The sequence below is a fragment of the Haemaphysalis longicornis genome, unplaced genomic scaffold (genome assembly GCF_048455015.1).
Source record: "Haemaphysalis longicornis isolate Haplotype H1 unplaced genomic scaffold, Haemaphysalis longicornis Haplotype H1 scaffold_4, whole genome shotgun sequence".
Lineage (NCBI taxonomy): Eukaryota > Metazoa > Arthropoda > Arachnida > Ixodida > Ixodidae > Haemaphysalis > Haemaphysalis longicornis.
The window spans coordinates 98,867,574-98,890,881 of NW_027526361.1; the positions used below are offsets into that span (position 1 = coordinate 98,867,574).

The 23,308-nt window shown below is 51.1% G+C and overlaps 1 protein-coding gene across 2 annotated transcripts in view; it reads left to right on the forward strand.

Annotated features, from left to right (window-relative positions):
* Nucleotides 1–23,308, forward strand: part of LOC144179148 (dual specificity tyrosine-phosphorylation-regulated kinase 1A-like) — a 106,327-nt gene that overhangs the window by 27,706 nt on the left and 55,313 nt on the right. The gene's annotated exons all lie outside the window — the stretch shown is intronic.

Genomic DNA, 23,308 nt, shown 5'->3' on the forward strand with positions numbered 1-23,308 from the left:
CGCCCTTTTGCGCCGATAAAGTATCTATACAACGCGCCCGTTGAGAGATACGAGGTATTTGCGTGCGGGGCGCTCAGGTCCTCCCCCTCCCCTTCTCCTACGCGGGCCGGTTTGTCCGGCCACGGCCGACTTGCCGAATATAGGCGTGCGCGGAGGAGGTTGAACTTTCGCCCCTCCTATTTTCGCCCCGAACGAATCACTGGGTCGCACTGGTCACGCCGATTTATTCGCGCGGAGTTGTCGCTTTTGCAGGAGGGTTGCGTAACAATTTTCACCCGGTCGATTGGGAGCAGCTTTTTCGGGGAGCTTCAGTCGGCGCGCATGCAACCACCGCTGACCGACTAAGCGCATTTCTGAACAACGCTGAATTTTGAATTACACCCCCGTGCAACGAAATCGCTTTATTCGACGTCTCGCTCTCTTTCATGGGTTTCGTGGTCCTCGTTGCACACCAGAAGCGCTTTTAGCGAATTATCGCCTATAACGAAAAAGTTATTTTCTCCCGATGACTTTATTGTTGTCAGGGTCTGAGGGAAGACCTCCCGCAGGTTCTTCCAAGGTATTCAGTGGGGACTGAGACTTGCCGCAGTGCCAATAGCTAGACGAGGGCGCTTGGAGGCGGAACAAACATACATAGATTAAGAAAACACACCGCTCATCAAAACACAAACCCGAAAGCACATCACACCTCATAGTTCCGTCAAATATACATAACAAAGAAATGCTTAGTTGTAAAGAAAACAAAAGTCCCCATAAGGTTCAGGGCGTGAGGCGTTGTCCGCAGGGCGTCATGGCTTCTGGAGACGATGCGATGCGACTAGCGGGGCGCCGATGACGGCGTCGCGCACGCCGGGACATCGACGAGGAACACGCACCGTTAATTGTCCTCGTAGACAACGCCGGGTCGTCCGCTCGGCACCCGCTCTGGACGGGGCGCCCTGAACAGGCAGCGGGCAGGAGGCGACCGGCCACTGCCGGTCGACGAAGGGCGGCAAGCAGCGGGGCGGCCTTCCAAGAGCGGAACACGCCAACGTTGCGCGCCTCCACGGGTCGGGATTCGCGCCTCGGCCCCAGGATGCCAAGGCGCCAGGTAGACCCCTCTCGAGCTCGGGTCCCGAAAACCCGACGAGCTTCGAGTCTTCCACCTGGACGTCGCGCTCCTCGGACCTGCTCCGTCCACTTCTCGCGGCATTCTCCTCCGTTCCAGCCTGGCCTCCCCAGCTGGTTGGTTGGTTGGTTGGTACCAAAAATCGATGGCGCGCACCCACCCTGGGGATTGGCCAAGTCAGATTTGGTCAGATGGTTGTGTGAGCTGTGTGAGGGAAGGGATGTTAACAATTTTGAGAACCCAAGAAAAAAAAAAAACTATCCTTGATTGTGGCCGCCTCTTCTTCCGCATTTGGTAATGGCACGTACCCACTGAGGGGGATTGGCCAGGGCTTGGGGTTTGGCTAACAATTCAAAAAGTGTTCTTTAGTATTCCCATTGGCCCACGTCAGCCTCGACGCAGCCACACTGAGGGCAATCCACCGCAGCCCGCATTCGCGCCGCGAGCACTGTGAGGGCGGGCTTCGGCCAGGTTGTCGTCGTCGTCGTCGTCAACACGAGCGCCTCGCCGCACACTCGAGGAGTGTTACAGAACTGCGGCCACCTGTGCCGGTAGCGTCGCCCTGGTAACTTGTTCGAACCTTCTCATTCCTTTAGAGAGGTCAGTCACAAGCCGGGGCCCCGCACGCTGGCAAACTTGCCCACCGTGTACCAGACAGCACACCCGTGCTTGCACATGTGTGTAAAGCGGGCGCACCTTGCAAATTTACGCCTGCCGCCACGGCGTCTCGCCTCGCTACAGGCCAAAGTATTAAGCTGCGGCCTAGTATTGGAGCCTAGTATTGCAGCCTATACTCGGTTACAAGTCAAGAACGGCACCGCCTCATGTAGTGTATCACTGCGCCAAAGCGCCGGACCCGTGACGTCAGTGCGCGCGCGTTTTGAAAGGGGTTTGCTATGAATGCGTGATATCGTCTGCCTTGTCTCACGCAGTTTGTTTGTCGTCACTGGAGTTGTTTGTAAGCATATTAAGTCCAAAAAATCACGGGAACGGCTCACGCCATGTTCAAAATATTCCCAGTAACGACCTACTTGCTCCGCGCGGAGAAACATCCGGCTACGGTGATAAGGCACAGCGGCAAGTTCCGGTGCCGTTCTTAAGTTGTCACCGAGTATAGTATAATTCGGCAACCTAGTATTGTATTGGAGCCTATATAGTATTCGGCAAGTGTTAAACAGCAACCTACTTTCCGCTAAGGGCTTTCTCGCGCCCATGGGCTGAAGCGGCGAACAGCGGCGTACTTCGAAGAAGACCGAAGATAGCGCGAAAGTTCTTTATCCAGCGAACAGCGCTGGGGTATTAGCGAGGAGGGGCTTCTGTAGTCTATTACGTACTTTACCACGGCACGGCCTTATCGTCGTCGTCCTGTTCGCTACAGCTGCAGAAATGCTACAGTTGGATCGCGGTTGTATATATGTATAGAACAGGTTACCCCGTTCCTGGTTACATGGGGAGTTCACGAGGGTGCTTCCTATAAGGAGAATAAGCTCTGTGACAGGGTCGCATGCAATGCAGGAGGGTTGCAAGCTGGGCTAGCTGGAATTGAGACATTCTTGGATAAAACCAGCGCGAATTCAGGCGAAGACAGAAGGAAGTACACTGTAAAAAATTTCTGTAAATTTACAGAGTTTTCACATACAATGTCTGTTGCCGTACAGAAGTTTTCTGTGATGGTTAGTAAACAGAAACCTGTTAACAGAAAAAACACAAATTTTCTGTTATTTCCTCATCTTGACCAATAACAGGCGTGAAATCGTGAAAATATTGTACTATTAATTTGCATAAAATAGAATAAAATATGAATAATTTTTTTAATGTTTACCAAAAATTTTCTTAACCGTCAAACAGCGCCCGGCCGATGTTATTTTGTTGCGCTCCTGCAATTTTGAAATGCGGCCCTTTACAAATGGCTGCCCTGTAGGTACCAGCATAACGATACAGCGGCGGGCTTCTTTCTTCAATTTTTCATCTTCCCAGGGTGAGTACTAAATTTTAACTATGTTTTGTGGAGGCGGCGCCTAGTTTCTATTTATGCCTCTCTTTTTCGTGCCTGCACTGTTGCTTGTTGGCTTGTTGGATGGAAATAGATTGTTATGAAGTGCTCACCCCGTACCGTAACGATAAGTCGCCTCGTGGGACAAGAGCGTCGTGCCGTGCCTATGTAGTGACGCTCGCCTTAATATGAGGTTTTTTTGGGTTTTTTTTTTATGAATGTTGTGCGCAGACGCGGCCGCCGTACTCTACTTTTCCTCTCTATTTACCTGCTGATGACCGCGAATCAACACCACCTCGCGCGTTTCTGTGGTTATACAAAGGCATTGTCTAGCGTGGGTTGCTAAAAGTTCTGTACAGACGAAATGAAATTCGGCGGATCAGATGCCGTTTTCCGTCGTGGAGTTTAGTGTGAAGGTTACGTCTCTGCTTACGGATGTTATAATTACGGGTTCGAGTCCCCCCAAGCTTTCCTCTTTCTTTTTTTCTTTATGTGGCCGTGGCTTGCCTTTTGTAACAGCTGTAGATATTCTTCACGCCCCGTATGAACAGATCGCTACGGGAAAAAGTTCCATTGGACCTTTTTCCAGTGGCAATCTGCACATCCGCGGGCTGCGGTCCACCATTCTTGGCAGTTGCCTCGGGTGAAATAAACAAAAGGGCGCCCCCTCAGCTTGCTGCTTGGAGAGCGGCTATGCTTCTTAAGGCTGCACGTTTTTATTTTCTCTTTCCGGGAAGTTCGCAGTGAGTTCGTACATGCACACAAAAAAAGGCTTTCAAAGAAAGGGAAAAAATGTTTGAGGCTGACCACTGCGAGCACTTGGCTACCTGTGAGGGAGCAAGAAAAATGAAAAAAATTAAAGGAAAGGGGGTGCTTCGGCCACTGCGGATTAGTCACGCGAGCGTGCGCCTGCTACCGTGGCATTAATGTGAGAGGCACGGGTTACAGCTGGGTGCGGGGGGAGTTCAGGACCAGGATATTTCGCGCAGGGGTTCCCCGAAAGCCAAACATTTTTGGGGACGTGCCTTACAGCCAGTTTGTTTCGCCGTGGCGGCCGGCTGGAGGGCCGGTACTGGGCAAAGGTCCATTCACTCCGTGAGGGCGGTCGGTCTTAATTTTTATTCAGCCGGCCAAACCGCTGCCGCTTAGGCTGAAGCCCAGGCTGATGTAGCCATTGATACAGCTACGTAGGATAATCTGCAAATATTAATAGTGATTAATAATTAACACTAACTGGCTACTCAGTGTGCGGGAGAAGTTTGGCCGTTTGGAAAAAAAATCGAGGTTGACTGCTCCCGCTGTGTACTGTGAAGCGGGTAGTGAAGAAATACAGTGAACTGTATTTATTCACCCCCTTGCAATGTTGGTAGTCTGCAATATATATTTCTTGCCTTTGCTCAGGTGGTACGTCTGGATCGCCTCAGTAGCACAAGAAAACGGAATGCAGTTATCAAACACCTTTAACACTTTATTTAAAAAAAACTGGAAACTATTATTACAGCATGATACCATACATAAAACCCTGCAAACGATGTTGTTTTGTTGGTGCACATGTATTTTATATGCGGAACGTATGCTATTCTTGTTGCAGGGTTATTGCAGCCATCAACCCTGACATGGGAGCAAAGAAGGAGAAGTCAAAGCAAAAGCAGCATTTCCTGTTTCCAAATGTCGCATCCCTGATCACTGTGGTGGAAGACCACGAAATCTACAAGGCTCTCCAATTTCCCTGGGCAGCAATGAAGATGTCTCTGATGGAAGCGCCTTGCACCAAATGTGCCGCATCCTTGGTTACTTTGCTATTGTATGAATTGGCATTTATATGTTCTCTGCTTTTTTGTGATTTCATTAATGTGGAAAAGATGTTATGTTCCTAGTCTCACCACACTTCCTCCCTCATTTTTCATTACCGTGGTATTTGCGATATGTTGCATCTTTCTGCTTCCAGAAAGCGGGAAAAATGTCGGATTTTATTTTATTGATGTTCTTTTTTTTCGAAGTAGAAGAAAATGTGTTCCTAGTCCTATCGGAGCTCTCACCGTAGTAGTATTGTACTGTAGTAATACGAGATGTGAACATTTTGTAGCTTAATGTCGCTGTAGAAAAAGTGTTCTCAGTTTAGCGTCACTGATTAAGTTCTGTAAATAGTTCGTTTTGCCTCAGTGGGGTGTTTGTGGGCATTTCTGAAAGTTGAAGAAAAGGTGATCTTCCTAGTCTAACAACACCTCTGTCACGGAAAGTCTCCTTTTGTTCACTGTGCCACAATATCATGAATTGTGATTTTGTTTTCATACTCATAGATCCTTATATTTGAAATTGTTGATACGTTGTTCGTAACTGAGTTAATTCTTGGTAGCAACAGCCTTAAGTTTGGCAGAAAAATAAATAATGTCAATGATACTTTCACCCTGCTTTCTTGTGTGCCTGAGTGGTCACTTTATGCTGTACACCAGTAATTGTTTTGGCAGTTTCAAACAATATGATACAGGGTGATGTTTAATTTTCAAGGCATGATTATTCTCACCCATGAAGCATAAAGCCGCGAATTCAACTGGAGTACTTTCAAGATGTGAAAAAGTAACAGGAAATGTATTTTATGAAGGACCATAACCGAAATTGTGTCAAGGTGCTGAATACTTTTGCTTTGACTTATTTTGCCAGAGATTGATGTCAAAATAAGTCAGAGCTAAATAATTTAACCTTACTTGTTAAATGAGCAAAACAATTTAACCAGAAATGTGAAACAGTACATTATTATAATTTTCGTAAGAAAAAACGATGTATGCACAACACAAATAGTCTATAAAAAAGCTGCCAGTGAAAAACAGAAGGTTCACAGATTTTCTGTGGAGGAAAACAACCTTAAAAAACAGAAAAAGTTTATAAAAAGCAGAAAACGGAAAACAGGGAATTGACATAAATTTTCTGTAGTGAGAAACAGAAAATGCTTGTAAAATAACAGAAACATGAAAAACCGAAAACAGAGAATTGACATAAATTCTCTGTAGTGAGAAACAGAAAATGCTTGTAAAATAACAGAAACATTAAAAACAGAAAACATAACTTTACAGAAAATTTCTGGCAGGACAGCTGCCAGAAAATGTCTGTTTTTTCGAGCAAAAATTTTTTACAGTGTAACCACAAGGACAGCCACAATGCCCTGCGCGCGGCCTGTTATCCAGGGCTCACTGCCGGCCTCGAGGTGACGGAAAGAGCGGCATTTGTAGACGGCGGCAAAACAGGAAGCGTTGAAGGGTGAAGTCTTTTTCGTTTGGATAAGAGGAAGCACTCGGCCATTATCGCTTTTCAGTCGGCGTTCGTTGCTATATGAGAGGGCGTGGACCCCGCAGTGCCAGCGCTGGACGTGGGATGACACGGGTGTCAGCCAGTTCCGAGGCTTCGAAGAGCTTGTTCATGCCGTGAAGCAAAAACCGAAAGGCAGCCAGCGGGGAAGGCGACCCCGGAGCACGCGACACCACCCAAACTGTCGCCCCACGCACATGCAGAAGACGAGTGCAGGACAGTAATTTACTGCAACGGCCACGCCGAAGCGCCCCGAACGATCCCGAGGGCTTGAGGCTCCGCCAGACGCCAGGGTTCACGCCTACAAGACTTTGTTCTCTGAGGGTTCCGTTTTCAGACTCTCGGGGCGGCGCGCGATCTTCCAGTTTCTCCCAGCCATTAACCCTTTGAATTCCCCAAAACGAAGTCACTCCGAGTCTGGTCTTCAATATGAGCCACGACGCTTACACGCGTCCTCACCGGGGATCGGCCTCATTGTCGGCAGCACTGCTTGCGAGATTAGGTTGTCGTCTTTGCTAGATCGGTGTGTACAATGTATACGAACGGATTCGTGATGGGCACATCACCCTACGCCGATCTTGTGAGAGGGTGACGTGAAAGTCGAAGTCACCCTAATGACACCAAATTCGTTTCGCAGTACCTTTTTGTATCCCCCCTCCCGCCGTTGTTGTCCAGATGCCCAGGAATAAGTTCAGCCCATTCGAGGTGCACACTTGTCTGGAAGGGCGGGCGTAATCGCCTGCATGGACAGCGCGCAATGGATCAGTTGCACAGCAGCCTGAATGTACAGGTCCCCCGGACGCGAGATCACGTGGGCGGCATCATGACGCATTCTGCCGGTGCCCTGTCTGCTGATCTCTCGGATATGGCTTAACGCGTTCATGCGGTAGCCCGAGGCCTCACCCTCCGGGCGCCAGCGGAAGACCAACCCAAACCAGACGAGACAGAAAGTATCCCACACACATATGCATATACAACACTACAAACTCTCCCGTAGGACACTTCCTCCGCCACACGCGCAACTCACCCGTGAGGAAGCCGCTGCATGGCGCCAACTACAAACTAACACGTTTCCTAGCCTCTCCCTGCGGCACACATTCTATCGTACCATGTACCCGGACAGATGCCCATCCTGCGGAGGACACCCGAACCTGTACCACTCCACATGGGAATGCCCCAAACCCCCGACCCAATTGCCTATACCCAGCCCCTCCCCCTCCGGATGGGAAGCCGCTCTTTCCAGCTCAGCCTTGGACGACCAGCGCGGACTGATTGACCGGGCAAGACGGATCGCAGCAGCAAGTGGGGCCCTGGACTAAGGGCACCACCCTCTGAGGGCTAAATAGTCTGACTTTATAATAAAGTTTTCTACTACTACTACTTTCCGGATTGTGTAGAGCCGCTTTCTTCTTATCTCTGTTGTAAGGAAGACGCGTTATCCCCAATTGTATTGCCGCTACCTATGGCGGCAAATTTAAATCCACCTGCCTCGAACCGCCAGAGCGGTACTCGCGGGGCGAGGGTCGAATCCGCATGCAACGAATGTCGGCCACGAGTCGGGCGGTGAAGACAAATTAGATCGCGGTGAAGAAAAACCGGCGCCGAGGCGTCGTCGCACTAGTAATTGCTGCGACGCACGAGCGCCATGATCGCGAGGCGGGAGGAGAAGCCGCGATCCCCGAGCGCGACGCGCGGCGTCTGTTTTGCGCGCGTTTCGGAAACGGCCGCGCCAAACCGCGTAATGGCAGTAGCGCGGGTGTCACGGCTGTTGCCGGGTGCGCAGCAGCAGCAGCGGGGGAGAGGGAGGATGGGGAGCAGCCCCGTCTCCCGTTTCGTCTGGGGCCGGAGGAGGAGGAGGAGGCACAGACGGAGGAGCCGGACAGCGAGAGAGCGCCGCAGACTCCGCATCGAACGGCGGCGCCGCCGCCGCTCGGAGCCCCTACTGCTTCGGGAGGGAAGGGAAGAGGGGGCAGCGCAGCCGCTCCAAATCCCGGGTGCCGACGGCAATAGCCTCGCCGGCGCTACATTGTAGCAGCGGCGGCGATCACGTCGCCTCGCCTGCTCTTTATCCTCTTCGTGCGTGGACGATGTCGAGGGAGCGCACGAGGCCCTTGCACGCGGCGGCGGGCGCCTGCGGGATGCCCAGTAGAATCTCGTTGAGCGGAGGAGGCCGCGAGACGGGAACCGCCGCCTGATGGGGAGACTGGAGTTGTTTTGGTTCTGCAAGGAGGGTACTCGTCGGGAGTTGTTTGGGTGCGTCTGGAACCCTCGCTCTCCCCATTCCACTACCCGGGTGACGGGGGAGCGGAATGAAAAACCCGTTGTGTCCACCCCTGACGCTCCAAGGGATGTCGTTCATTCTCTGTCAGAGCATACTTGTAGTGATTCCAGCTCTGTGCCTCCATATTAGTTAAGAACGACGCAAGAGGTCTGACACTTTTCATGTTTCTCTTTTTGTTCTGTCGTTGTCGAGTGCGGGGCCGGTTTGAGATTCTTCGTTGAGATTCTCGCAAGTAATGTGGTTGTGAAATCTAGGGTGAAGCTGAACAGTTCTGCGATCTCTTGTGTCGAGTTGTTTGACTTTAGTTGTTAAATGGAGCTACTGAATTCGACGAACTATTCATTCTTCCCTGCTGACCAGTTTGAAGCGACCCGCATTGGCGCGAGCGATAAAAGCGTTACCTGTTCAGTGTCACTGACGCTCCATTGCTTCGTCCCGTTTTTCTTCGAGAAACATGACGCTTTATTGGTGCGTTGAACACGGAGCATGATGATGCCTGCCCTCCTCCGTGACGCATCGTCGTCCGCACGTTCCGTGCAATCACAACCCCGCCCGTCACGAGGGGCGTTCCTATGAATCCTATCTATCCTCCACCAGAAACGGGGGACAAACTTCACGACAAGCGAAAATTAGGCCGAACTGGAAGGTGTGGTAATGTCATATCGAGACGGAACGCACAAAATGCACGAGGTCTAATGATGATGCACCGGGAAAAAAAACGATTTCGGGAATTCCTTTGTACCCTTTGTACACACCCTTGTGATGTGTTTGTGTGTGGGCAAAACGAACGAACAAGCGTGTACATGGGCATTTTACTTTGTTTCGGATGCAGTTGTAGCTGGCAAATTCTCCTTGTCTTTCTCGTGGCCGCCATTTTTTGCTCTTCCCGTCGTACGATCCAAAGTGGCAACCAAACTAGTCCAACAATTCTTGGTGCAAACCAATCAAAAGCGCATTTTAATTCCTCTTGCCGCGGCGTCTGTCCGAAGCCACTTCCGCACCGCAAACGGAAGAAGCGGACGCAGTCAACACCGCCTCCAGGGTGGCGCGTCGAAGGTTCCTGAGAGGAAGAATATTATCCAAGACGGCGCACATGTGCAGTCCGCCCAGGCGTACGTCCGCCCGACGGGAGTATCAACATCGGACGGACACAGGTCCACGCTACTCCGAGGCAATTTCGTCGCTCCTCAAGCCGGCACCACGAGCCGAGGTTACGGACTCGGCACTCCCACCGGTTCCCTGTCGCGGGGTAACCCTACAGTACTGCATACAGGCTAGACAGGCAAACATCCCCCAACGCCACCGCTCCCCAACTAAAGCACAACATGCGACATTCCGTGTCATGTGACCTGCGTAGTACTTCCCACCGAGTGCATCTTCTGTGACCGCCCAGGTTCCTTCTACCACGTAGTTTGGGAGTGCCAATCTAACCCCAATATTGCAGCGATTCCCAATCCTTCTTACGAGCAGAAAAAAAAAAAAAGCACGAGGAATAGCGCGTAGCATAATCAAGTTATCGCGCAGTCAGCGAGCTCCGCTCGGTGCACTGCCAACGGGCGCCGTGTCTCGATACAAAAGGGGGAACGGTTTCGAAACTATCGCGCTGCTCGGCGCCTCCATTCACAAAGATGGCCTGCAGGTATACTACAATGGCGTGCGCGCACTCCACGGGAGGAACATACTATTCGCACTCGCTGCGCTTCTTCGTTGTTTAGCCTCTACGTTCGCGCGTGTGACGTCGACACTCGCAGCTGACAGTGGGCGCAGCGCCGAGCTCTGCATCCAGGTACGCAAGCGCACGTGGCGTGCAACGCAGCACTGCTGCACCTGCACCGGAGGAGGCCTCCCGTGCCACTCTGCGCAGGTTTTGCACCGCGCAGCTGCGCGCTGCATGGTGTGATTTATTTCATTCGGGGCGTTTCCCTCGCTTTGTTTGCTTTTTTTTTCCCTTTCCTTGTGCGTGACGCTGCTCGCAGCTGGTTTCGCTGCCTTCCTATGCGTTCGTTGCCACAGGCAGGAGCATCCTGTGCTCCCAGATTCTTTTTCTTTTTCGTGACACTGTGGGCTTACTACTACTACCGCTGCTACAACTGCACCTCGATCCGCGTGTGAATGGAGGAGGCCGTGTTTGCGGGCTCATTGATGGTGCCCGCCGCTTCGGAGGGAGCCCCTCCCGCCCCCTGCAGGCAGTGGGTGCGGCACGAATCGAGATCACGCCCGCGCAGCCGTGAACAAATAAGAGGAAATACCTGAAGAGCTCGCTCGTCTCGGTTTACCTAAAGAGGGGGCCCCGTTCATTTTTTGTTACGCTTCACACAAAGCGTAGAACGTGAAACGTTGACCTGCGGCAATCCCCATGTCCAAAGACTTGTTGCACGTATATAAACTTGTATATTAAGCGGTTGCACATGCAGTTGCCTTTTCCAATGTAAAACGCTTGCAGTTGGGGAGTGCTGCATGGTCTGGTAGAAAATGACATCCGCTACCAGAAAAAAGAAATACCTGGCTCATTAAAAAGGCTTCTTCGTCCCGATCACAGCGATGTCAATTTTGCCGCCGACTTCGAGCAAATAATCGAGGTAATAGAAGAGATGAACCAGTGGCCACACTCCAGCCGCTTCAGGGCGACGTCTTAATGATGTCACAAAATCAGATTTGTGCGGTTGGCGGCCGTCGTCCTAAGCCACCGCCATTTAAGAAACGTGACTGATGACGTCCGTTTGATTGTTCCACTTGAATGCTAAAGTCCGCTTAATTCGGCCTATATTACGTCCGTTCTGCCCATAAAACGTCACTTTAGCGCGATTCTTGAAAGTTTTTCGAGATTTCTTGCGCTTCCTTTTCGGTTAGAAACGCGTCTGCGGTTTCTGCGAAGGAGCTGCAGGTGAGTTACCAAGGGCTAGTCGTTTCAAATTGAACGAAGCTGTGTTTCTTCTCCACGATTCACGAACCCTAATTTAAGGGGCACTCCCCTGATCACATTGCTATGGGACTTATTAAATCGTGGCCCGCGGCCTTTAAAAAAACAACCATTGTGCGCTAATACGAAAAGTTTTACAAATACACAGAGATGTGCACGAGGGCCTAGTTTGCTTCTTTTAGAAATATGTCTCCTCCGTACTGAAGTAAAAAAATAATCAAGAATTGCATTTCAGTTTATCTAGGTTTAATTAGATGGCGCTAGAGGTGTACCGTGGGCGAGATTTATTATTTCTTTATTTCAGTGCAGGAGTGACATATTTCTAAAAGAAGCAAACTAGGCCCTTGTGCACATCTCTGTGTATGTGTAAATCGTTTGGTATTAGTGCACAATGGTTTTCAAGCCCGTGGATCGTGAAGTCGGAAGTCCCATAGGGTTGTGATGGTGAGTCCCGGATAATTGCAACCATATTAGGAACGTCTCCAGGAAAAAAAACCGAACACCTTCATTATAATAGGATTTGGCCCCCCTTGCTGAGTACACGGCGGAGACCTCTTATGTTGTGGGATACCCCCTTCCTGTAGCGAACATAAATAGGCTGAGAAATTGATACAATGTTTTGCACATCTTATTGCAGTTTTAACGGGCAAGTTCGTAGATGCCCGCACAGCATGGCGATGCGTTATTCGTTTGCTCAAATTATCGGTACATCACCCACGTGATACAGAGTGGAAGCTCGGCCGAAAGTTTCCGGAACGCCTCGAGAGCCGCTAAGTTGGACGGGAAGCATAGGTATCACGGTTGCACGAGTCTCGTGAATGTGGCATAGACTTGCGGTGGCGGCGGCGACGGCGGAGATTTCTCCTCGTGACAGGATATGTCATGTGCTCAGCCGGTCACTTGATCACCATCACGCGCACGCGGTCGGTCGGTCGGTCGGTCGCGCGGAGAAACACGAGCAGCACGCCACGCGCGTGTATTGCTTCCGTTCCTGGAAACCCACCAGGTACGGAAAAAGGCGATGACGTCACGCATGCATTTATACGCCGGGGGAGGGGGATGGGGAGCTGCGACTTCTACCCGGACGCCTTCCGACGGGAGGTTTTCCAACACCTCCTCAACTTCCTGGTTGTTACAGGACTTGTGCGTCGTTTGTAGCCATCGAGGCTATCCCCCCCCCCCCCCCCGCACCTCCTTCTTCCCTCTCTTTCTCTCTTCCTATCCTTCCCTTCCCTGGACTGGGTTGTATAAGGGTGAACTCCCCGTTGAGTTCAACAATAACCCCAGTTCTTTTCTCTTCCCTGCCTTCTTAATAAATCACCACCTGTGTTGTCGTACGGGAACGAGAGGCCTTGCGTTTATGATAGCTGAGACCTCTGCGATGAAGGTCGTGAGGACCTCGTGGGTCAGACGGTCATGGTGCGTCTGAAGCAACATGGAATCCAATATCCGACGAGCGATACCTATCATTCTCTCCTAAACTCCACCCATGTGAGACCCATGCGGAGGGAGGGCTGCCTGTGAGGCCTCCATAATAATCGTTATTGTAATAATAATAATAATAATAATAATAATAATAATAATAAGAAGAAGAAGAAGAAGAAGAAGAAGAAGAAGAAGAAGAAGAAGAAGAGAAAACCGCTTATCCCCCCCCCCCATTTCTCGATTCCCCGCGGGGGTTTTAAAAGACGAAAATAGCTTTGCGTGCGTGAACTAGTGACTGCCGATCATTTCTTTTCGTGGAGACGGATAAGGTACGCACCAGCAGCATGCAGCTTCGATGTATGCTCTCATCACCGCGAAGATCAGACATTTCACGACTTCAGGGGGGGGGGGGATGAACAAAACAACAGGAAAGTTGTGTGGAGCACAATGTCATGCTTGCTAAGGCGCAAGAAAACGAGGACGAAACACGTACATCAACACAGTGTCGAACTTCCAACTAGTGTTTATTAAAAAAAAAATGGGTAGCTTCAAGTTCAGCTAGCCAAACATATCCACGAACGTGAAACCTGGGGAGGGGCGAAGCATGCTGTGTATAAGTGTATTCTTGGCGCCTCGGCGTTTTTGCCCACGGAGATGAAACCTCTGGGGGGTAGAGGTATACAGGTTTGTTGTAAAGGTCTCGTGTCTTTCAAGCACGAAGCATTCTAGCGCAAGGCTTAGGAAAACGAGTGTCCCGGTGTTTTAGTACCGTGACTACATGAAACGGCGACGACGACAGGGGGCGCCGACAGCCCGAGCTTCTAAGGCCCTTAAAAAAATGACGTTGCTAATGTACAAAAACTGGGAGCCATGTAATTGTACGTCAAATTCGTAAAAAGGCTAATTCTTTTTCCCAAAGCGACATGGACGGAGCACTGATGCAGTTTTCCCACGCTTGCCCGATAAAATAAGTTTCGAGAATCTCGACCTCAAGCTTATCGCTTGCCTTCTGCCGGAACTCTGCGTGATCTAGCAGGAGGATGCAGTTGCGTCTTTTACTGGCGACCAACGTTCAGTGGTGACCACATGCATTGTTTTTTGCTGCTCATTTGCCGGGCCGTATAGCTGCCTTCAAGCATGTTTTTGTTAGTAGTACGACAGCTCGAAGTCTGCATTTTTATTCACTTTGTGTAAATTGCTTGCCCTGGCTTCTTGTCTTCTTTACTTTTTCCTCCTTTCGTGCTTCCCCTCTCCATCCATTTTGGGGATCCCCCCCCTTCCCTCTCTCTAATCATGCGCACCTCATTGCACGAAATAAATGCTTTTGTTTTTCCGTTACACCTCCTCACTCGTTGTACGTGCTGTCTTTTACTCCGATACGTACCGGCTCATTCAAGTTGAAAGCATTGGCACTACTACGTTTCAAAGGTGCACGTTCGAATAACGCTTTCCTCTTCTACTCGTGGCCACGAATACAGTTTGGTTCTTGCTACTTCCGTAGATTATTCACGCTCGTGTTAATTTTTAAGCAATGGCAATTTCCCCTTTGAATAATTTAGATGTCTGTCTGCGTGCGTGCGTGCGTGCGTCCGTCCGTCCGTCCGTCCGTCCGTCAGTCCCTAGAAAAGGGAATACCTTTCCTTCCATCCTTCCATTAATGCGTCCGTCCGTCGCCCGAAGGAAACAAAAAAAAAAAAGATACAGAAAAAAAAACGACGAGGCATTGAAGTCGCTGACCGGTCATGTTTCGGCCTTTCAATAGTCACCCTTTCACCTGCACCCTTTTCCTTCGCGTCTTTTATTTTTTCTATTGGTTAATATTCTAATAGCCTCGGCTGATTCCCCTTGCTAGGCCAATGTTCAGGCTTAACGTTAGGTTTTTCCTGGCTTTTTCCTCCACTTTTTTTCCTTTGCGTATTTTCCTATCCCCCCCCCCTCCCCAACGCAATGACTTAGAGCCTTGGCCAATCCCCCCTTGTTAGGCTTGCTTTTAGGATTAACGTTAGGCAATTAACCAACCTTAACGCCGATTTAAGGACGCGCAAACAACGGAAGCTGCAGGCACCGGTTGACGATGTGAAACCCCAAAGCGGGGCATTAGGCCTAACGCCGGGACGTCGCGGGCCCGCATCCCCCCCCTCCCCCTGCTTCGCCAGGCCGGCACATGCCCGCGGTCGCAGTCCGTGGGAATTTTAAAAACAGGTTCTTGGCTTCTCAGCCAGTGGGGATTGCGAGAAGTTTTTGGGTTTGCTTTGTTGCTACGCGTATGGGTTTGTTCGACAGACACAAAACCATACACGTAGCACAGGAAACCCGGAGTGATGACATGCCCGCCCGTTTCCGGCGCGTGGTACCACGGCACCACGATGATGCGCTTGTGGCCCCTCCTTTCTGTGTACGTGTGGCCAGCCGCGTGATTTTAGTAAACGTTTCCTTCAAGGCTAGATAATCTTTACAACATGTACACAAGGAGCATATATCGGACGGAGGGAATGGTTTTTACCACCGCAGTTTCACTATAGTCCGTTTCGACGAATAACATCAACGACAACATGTATAGTGCAGTGGCAACGTCTCGCGAGTTTTGCGGTGTTCGGTGCACGTGTCTTAAGTAAGTAACAAGTACCGTATAGTTTCGTTTTAAGGTTTCTCGGCCTGTGTTCGTTTGCTGTTGGAGTCCGTGCTGCGGTCTCTGGCGCAGGTGATGTAGGTCATTTTGCTACCGTTTGATCTTTGCGACAAAGCAAGCGAACGCCGGCGGTTTTTCAGAGGCGATGTGTGCCTGTACTATTCGGTCACAAGCCCTCACTTCAAGTTCGCTGAATTCGCTGCTCGTCGTAAAGATATAAGCGAATTTCGACGCTGAATTCCCGAGACTGGTGCCGACGTTGGCTGGGCTGAAATTCGAACACGGTAGAGCGGAATAGGACCGGAACGTACCACACGCACCAGGACACCGATTCGATCAGAAGTAATCCTCGCTCTGCGCTCGTGATTTGTTATGCATGCGAGCCAACACGCTTGCGTAACAAATCACCCCCCCCCCCCTAACCCCAATATAAAAAAAAAGAAAGAAAGATAGTAACAACATGTGCGTAGAAGGCGATCAATAATAACTTGTAGTGGTCGGTGAAGTTTGGTTGTTGAAAAAAAAAAAAAAAAATGGCGGGTTCAAGTAGTCCGCCAAGAGTGTAAACAAGAGGCCGTGTGTTATCATTTACGCATGAAAAAAGTGAGGCCAAGGCAGGCAGGCGTATGGTCCGCACATGGGACCTTGGACACCGTGTTTGGGATCGTGGCAAACTGGACGGTTATTATTATTTTTTTTTTGTCTTTGAAGGGTGCAGGGGGGATATTGAGCTCGAAGTGCATAAATTTTCAGTGGGGCATACCAAGGTACTTCGCTGGCAGTCATCGTTTTTTTTTTTTTTTTTTTTAATCTATTCTACACCTCTTCTCTGTACGTACTTTCGGATGTCAAGAGCAGGTGCAAGATGGTTGTATGCAGGCGTACAGCGTGCGTGAAGTTTTGAGGTTACTATCCATGGACACGCAAGCTCCGTGTGTCGCCCGTGGCTTCCCGTGTAAGCCACAGTATTTCATTGCCTTTCGTAAACAGTATCTCTCGCTCGCGACTTACGCGTTTTCTGGCCAGGGCAATCACGATATTCCTTTATTCGCTGGATTTGGACGTCAGCGTTGGTAGACAACGCGCAAATTAATCTTATTTGAGGAAAATAAGTGGAAATGCTTAAAATATGCCCTTGCTTGGCTCGGCGGACAGCGTATGCCATATATTTATCGGCACGATGACAGGGCTCGTAATTATTCATTCTGCACTCTTCGCCGCAGGTTTCAATGGAAGTGATGCAGCCTGTTTCAGAATTTAGACGATTTTTTGCTGCACTGGTTGGTTCACAAAGTAACATTTCTGCAGCAGCAAACCCCTCGTGACCTTGTACGACATACGTTTGGCAGACAAAAATGGCACTGAAGGGACGGGCGAACCGTACTGGTCAAGGAAAAGGAAATCTCTCGCTCGCCTTTCACAGGGCACCGTGATAAACGTCAGTGACCAATAAAAAAAATATACAAAACACGCGCAAACATGTTGACAAAATAGGACGTGCCTGTTGACTGTCGCTTTAGAAGAGCAGGTGTCATCGTATTCAGTTATGTTACTCGGGAAACGTAACTAGGCTCTGTGAACGAAGTAGGGCTCCCTAAACCGCACTGTGCCCGTTAGTCATAACTGGCTCTCGAATTTTTCCCGCATTCCATTCCCGATTGAAAACAGCGGAAACACATGTGATCCGAGTCGCGCGGATAGGGGTTTTTCCTCCACCCTTTTTTCGAGAAGATGACCGTTCACTGATTGCGTGGATTTCTCGTTACATTCTGCTGGTGCAGGGATGATGCAATACTGCGGTCTCTCTAATTAATTACTGCTATTGTTTTTAGCTGGTCCGCTACTCAGCGCGGGGGAGTAAGAGAGAGCGGAGGGGACTGGAACACAGCGCGAATTGAGGAGTGCACCGTTCGGTAACCGGTCGCAATTCAATTAGTGTGAGATTCCTTCTGGCTGCCTTGGAACGTCAAAAAATATATATAATTAGAGAGGCTAAAGCAGGCCTTGGGCCTATTCGTATGCAAACTAAAAAAAAAAATCAGAAACCCCAAAATTAAATTAATAAATAATTTTGAGCGCGGGTTAGCCACCCGCCTATCGAGTTTATGGGAGCCGGCCCGAGGGAGATATGGCCGCCGGGGTTGGGGGTCACGAGCAGCGCGATTCGCTCTGACCGGTGTTTGCTGACCCGTGTCAAGGCTGCCGGCGCGTACTGCGCAGGAGGAGCGTTCGGCCTGCTTTCGCAATATCCGCCGAAACGGGGCTTGTTTCCCCCGAGCCCTGTGGAAAAGTGTTTCGTCTTTTCCGTCAGAGTGAATGGTATCGTTCCCGAGAGAGGAGGGAGGGGGCCGAGCCGCTGCTTGTATCCGGGTGGCGACTGGATGTGGTGGCGTACGCTTAGGCTCAGAAAAAAAAAAATATATATATATGGCGGAGGGGGAAGATGTTGTGGGGGTGGCGTTACGTAACGTCGCGATGTTCCCCCCCACCAGAGCGAGCAGCAACCGCCGCCATGGTAGAGCAAGCGCTTCCACCAAACGACGCACTCGCGGGAAGCGTCTGCAGCGCGTCGGGGGCCACTGTTGTCGGGCCGCCGGCGACGACGCTGCTCGGCGTGAGGGGGTCTCTGAACCTTGGCGGCGGCGCCCGATTGGTCCGCGCGGCCGGTGCCGCGTCCGCGATAGGGCCCGCCGCCGCCGCCGCGTCCCATAGCAACAGGAGCGCGACCAATGGCGCCGTCGTGACGAGCGCGTGACGTCGGCCGTGACGTAGCGGGTGGGGACGGCCGCGCGGGGGCGCCACCGCGCGGTGCGTGCGCCCCTTCCCGTGGGGCCCCGCGCGCCACGCGTTTGAATGGCGCGGCTTCCCGCCGCGCGCGACGCGGGCCACGTGGAGGCGTTGGCGCCGGCGCCTGAATGACGCTGGCGGCGGCCCTTGTCGGCGCCTTTGTGCGGCCCCGCTGCTGCTGCTGCTGCTGCGACGCGGCGACGTGTTTGCTTTTTTTAGGCACACAACTGGCTGTCGGCTGCTGCTTGCTCATTCACGCGCGGATGATGGACGGACGGATGGTCGGCTGCTACGGTACGAGCGCCGCTCGTCGAATGTAGCGACCGGCCCGGCCGCTTTGGAAACCGAAGCTGCCCGCTTCGGGGCGGCATAAACCGGTGGCCCAACGGGAATTCCGATGCGGCAAACAAATCGTTTTTGTGCGCCCGGAGGCCCATCTCTCAAGTCGGGTCAGGCAGGCGTGCGGAGACGATGTGTTTAGGCACCCGCCCGCACGTTGTAGCGCAAATGGAGACCGACCTTGTTTTTATTTCGAGAGCTGTTAGTGTGGTGCAAAAATTCCCGTAATGCTACTGTGTGCAAAGGCAGTTGCAAACAACAATATCCTGAAGCTTTGAAGCGTGGACAGTCCGTGCACCGTGTTCTGACAGCTCCTGTACATAGTCGTTGGGGTGGAAAGGCACTCGTTCCTGTTGGAATAAATACAGCGTCGGGTTATTCAGTCTCAGTGGCTGTCCGAAAATGAAGTCTGCCAGAGGCTGTGATCTCTAAGTGCAGCAGCACACGCTTCGGTTCCGCGTCGCTGAATACTTACGACCGTTGTTACAGTCACGGAATGATGCTAGCGTAGTGGATTCGGTTGTTCTGCGAAATGTGGTTGTAGGAAATCAGATGTCACATTTTTGAACGATGTTGCATTGTAATAACAACAACAAAAGAATGTCCAAGGCACGGGTGAAGGCAACATTCTATTTCGGGGGATGGTTTCACCCTTGGAGTCACCAAAATTTGCGCGGAAATGCGTCGGTCCTGTAGCACTTCAAAAGGCATTTCGTCCCCTGACGTGTAGGAACGAGGCGTGCTGGTGGGTGAAAAAAACAGTGGTCACCGTGCAGAACGTGTTAATGAACGAACGTGCAGAGGAGAATTCGGAATTTGGAGCCGAGTGCGCGCTATAGTGAAGAACTTATAGACCGCCAAATTAGAGGGGAAGGGAATGTTTTCCTCGTAGCGCTAACGGGAGCTGTTCACACCTTTGTGCCCCTCTACCCTCCATTCTCCGATTTCGCCGCTTTTATTGAACCCCGTCGGCACTTGGAAGGGACGCTTACAAACGGCTTCTTGTCGGCTAAGGTGCCCAAGACAACGCCAGACGAACGCTGGAGTGCTAAGAAAAGCAAATGGGCGCTGTTGATCCAAATTGTCCAACTATTCGCTCTGTAACCAAATTTCGCAAAGAAAAGGTGGTGCTTGTTAAACGTATACCGTCCGGAAATATGAAGTCTGCCGCGGGACGTCAGTGTAAGAGCAGTGCGAGTTAATTTAATTTCTTTGCGGGCTTGCCGACCCGATGATTTCACTGTGCCGCAGTTTCGTGGAGAAACGTTTGCCCGGTCCGGGTGATACATTATTGAATGAATGGACCGGTTATGAGAAATGCCTTGCGCTTTTTGTTTCCGCATGCAGTGTGTTGTCCGGCCATTTTTTTTTTTCCACGCTCAGCGTACGCATGATGAACGAGCGAATTAAGGCTTGCGCAAGCCGTCTTCTGTATACAGGTCTCTCGAGGTGGCCACGCGTGGACGAAGTATATAGAGTGGCATAGGGCTATAGTTTGCACGCACGGGGAGGTGGTGGGCTAATTTTTTTTTTGTATTTTTCTGTGGTTGCGAGACGTTTATTTTATCTCGAAAATACTCGGATATTTTTATCTATTACTCGGATATTTTATACGCGGAAATACGTAGGCAAGAAGCCTTGCCTACATATTTCCCCCTCCTATCTTTTGGTCGACCGCCCCCCCCCCTTCCCCCCCCCCCCCTACTGAAAAAAATTCCTGGCTACGCCCCTGGGCTTCAGAGTATCTGTATCCGAGATTTCGTACGTGTGAAGCACTTTTTTTAGTTTTCATTGGCGGCATACTGAATAGTCGTACGAGCAGCGTGGCATCAGCGTTCCTGCGAACTCCAGTAATAACCGTGGTGCGGAGGATTGCGCACGGTGCTGATAGAATCCTTCTGTTGAGGGTGACAGAATTCGCGACTTCGGAGTTCGTGCTTTTTATGTGCGAATAGTGCGGCGGCCAGCGAGGAGCACGTAATAAACATTGCGATTTTTGATGAGACCTCGTTTTATCAAAGCAGGACCATCGATATTGCAAACATGTTTCCTTTTATTTTTCATCCAGCGACCTGCGTAACCGTACTGTGCAATTCTCGGTGCGTGGCGGGTTTGAATTGGTTTTGCTCGACCTGACAGGGCTCGTCTCGAACATGTGGCCCATGTTTGATACGAATGCTACGAAATGGCGCGCTGCAACGCGTGCCGCCTGGTTTAGCCGGCTTGTCCTGATTTTGTGGAGAGACTTGGGTGCAAAACACTCATGGGCCCAATTTTAAGCGAAACCAGACCCAGCCTAGCTTCGCTCTGAGAAGTCGGCACATCTTCAAAAGGGGGAACTTTGTTCGGCACGTAACCCTTTGCTTGTCTGGGTGGTGTGGAAAAAGGCTTGTCAGCTTGCAGGGGCGCCGGAAACGAAACCGAAAAAATTGAAAAGAAAAAAAAAAGGTTGAAGGGCTTGGGCTAGTTGGTATTCCGTAACTGTACTCCAGCGCACGAAGAAAAACGTAACGCTTATCCTGCCTGTTTTGTCGGTGCTTTTTTTTTTTTTTGCGAGCGCTGTAAATGCTAGTTCAAAATTGAGCCCTGTAGTCGGGCACACTTTAGCTTTCGTATGGATAGATGCCGACAACTCTTTTGGGTTTGATCGCAACGCTCAGGCGTCTTCTTTTTGGGGACCACGTCTCGTCGCCATTGATTATGTTTCCCCCGTCATAGTGCGAGTGGGGCTGACCTCTGGCTGTGATTTAACTTACAGAATTACGAAAAAAAAAAGGGGGAGGGGACGGATGATTTGATCTTTATAGCAATTACCTAGACTCTATACTTGCGACGTGTCTTCTGAATTTGCTTTCCTCTTGTACTCTTGCGGTGTATATGCATTTCACAAGTTGCAAGCAGCGTGGTGGATGCTACTGCTCTCAACCAATATTGTAATCTCGACTTCGTTGATAGTTCGGGAATCCTCCATCGTACAGGGGAAAAAAAACCCCTTTGGTCGGCCCTTGTTTCCTCAGCGGTTAATCAGGCGCGTCTTTTCTTCGTGTGAAAACCCAATTATTCGTGGCAGTGTCGAAAATAGTGCCAGTGGGTCCAAGAGAGTTGTCCGACGTGTTGTTTTCTCGGGGTGTCTGTGCGCATCGTAGATGAGTATTCGCAAAAGTTCGAAGTCCACCTGGGAATTGGGGAAGCTGTTTGAGACCTGCTCATTGTCCTCCATTTGACTTGCTTGTTCTGTTAGAACGTTGCGACGACCGCGCATTACGTATTCGCTGGACTCAGCAAAGTACTGTACAGCACGATCAGTGGGGAAATTCCTCGCGCAGTGAAGTCGATGGTTCATTCTAAGGAATCGCCGCGGGTAAGCTTCACCACAACGCTGCAGAACGAACGCTCAGCGTGACCAAGTGTGCGAATTTGGCGAATGACGCGAGGCCCAGCACGCTATGAGAGTTGAAAATAGAGCTTGCGCTGGGACAACAGCGCAAATGCCAAATTTGCACATTTGGTCAGGCTGAGCGGTCGTTCCGGGGCATTGTGGAGAAGCTCATCCGCGACGAGGTGATGACAGGGAGAGGCAGGAGCAGGATCAGTTGAGGTCAACAAGATCCTCCCGGAGCAGGTGGGGCGGGGAGAGAGTACTAATGGGATAATGTGACGGAACAGTGGAGGGCGTTCAGACTAAAAAAAAAACGAAGTAAAGGGCGTGGAAACCAGGAAATCGGGGCAGGATCATGCGAGGACCAGCGGCAGTGTGTGGGGAGTGTCTTGGCGGATGGGAACGAACACATTTTTTTGGGGGGGCAAGATCATGTTACGCCCCACGATGGGTATGAACACAAGGGCATTGAGGGCTGTGGGAGACTTCCTTGGGGATTAATCAGCACGGGGCCAGAGATAAGCTGAACAGTGTCGCGTTGAAGTGCAGATCCATCCACGAAACTAGCGTGTATGTCAATCGCGGAAACGGCAGCAGGCAAAAAACGAGGACGCAAAATCATTGATTCCAGATGCTTTACGCTGGAGGGGAGAGAGGCGGTGGCGGCGCTCTACAGGAAGGGGTGTGCGCGTCTTCTCCTTCGTTCAGCGTCGTAGAAGGCGGCGGGGGGTGGCTTGTCTCCGCGACTTCATTCACTCAGCTCGAGGGTGGCTGGCCCGCTCGAGTGGTCGCTCCTCTCCTTATCTGTCGTCGCTGGTCGGGCGGATGCCCCTCGCTGCTGCCTTCCTGCCGTCTTGGACCGGCCTTGGAGGAGGAAGTTGGCGCGCGTAGTGTGCGTACACGCCAGCGTAGGCGCGGCCGCCGCTCCGGCACTTGGCCGCATCCGGCGCGCTCGCGTTCATTCAAAAACTCGCGGCGCGACCGCCGTTTCTAGGTCGGAGCGCGATCGAGGTGCATGACTGCCGTCGGCCTCGCCGCGCTATGCGGCAAACACCTCCGTGTTTCTGTTTTGATCGGCGTGGTGGGCAGCCTGGAAAGCGCGCCCGGGACGGTCGGCGGGTCGTCGAGTGCACCGCCGAGGGGT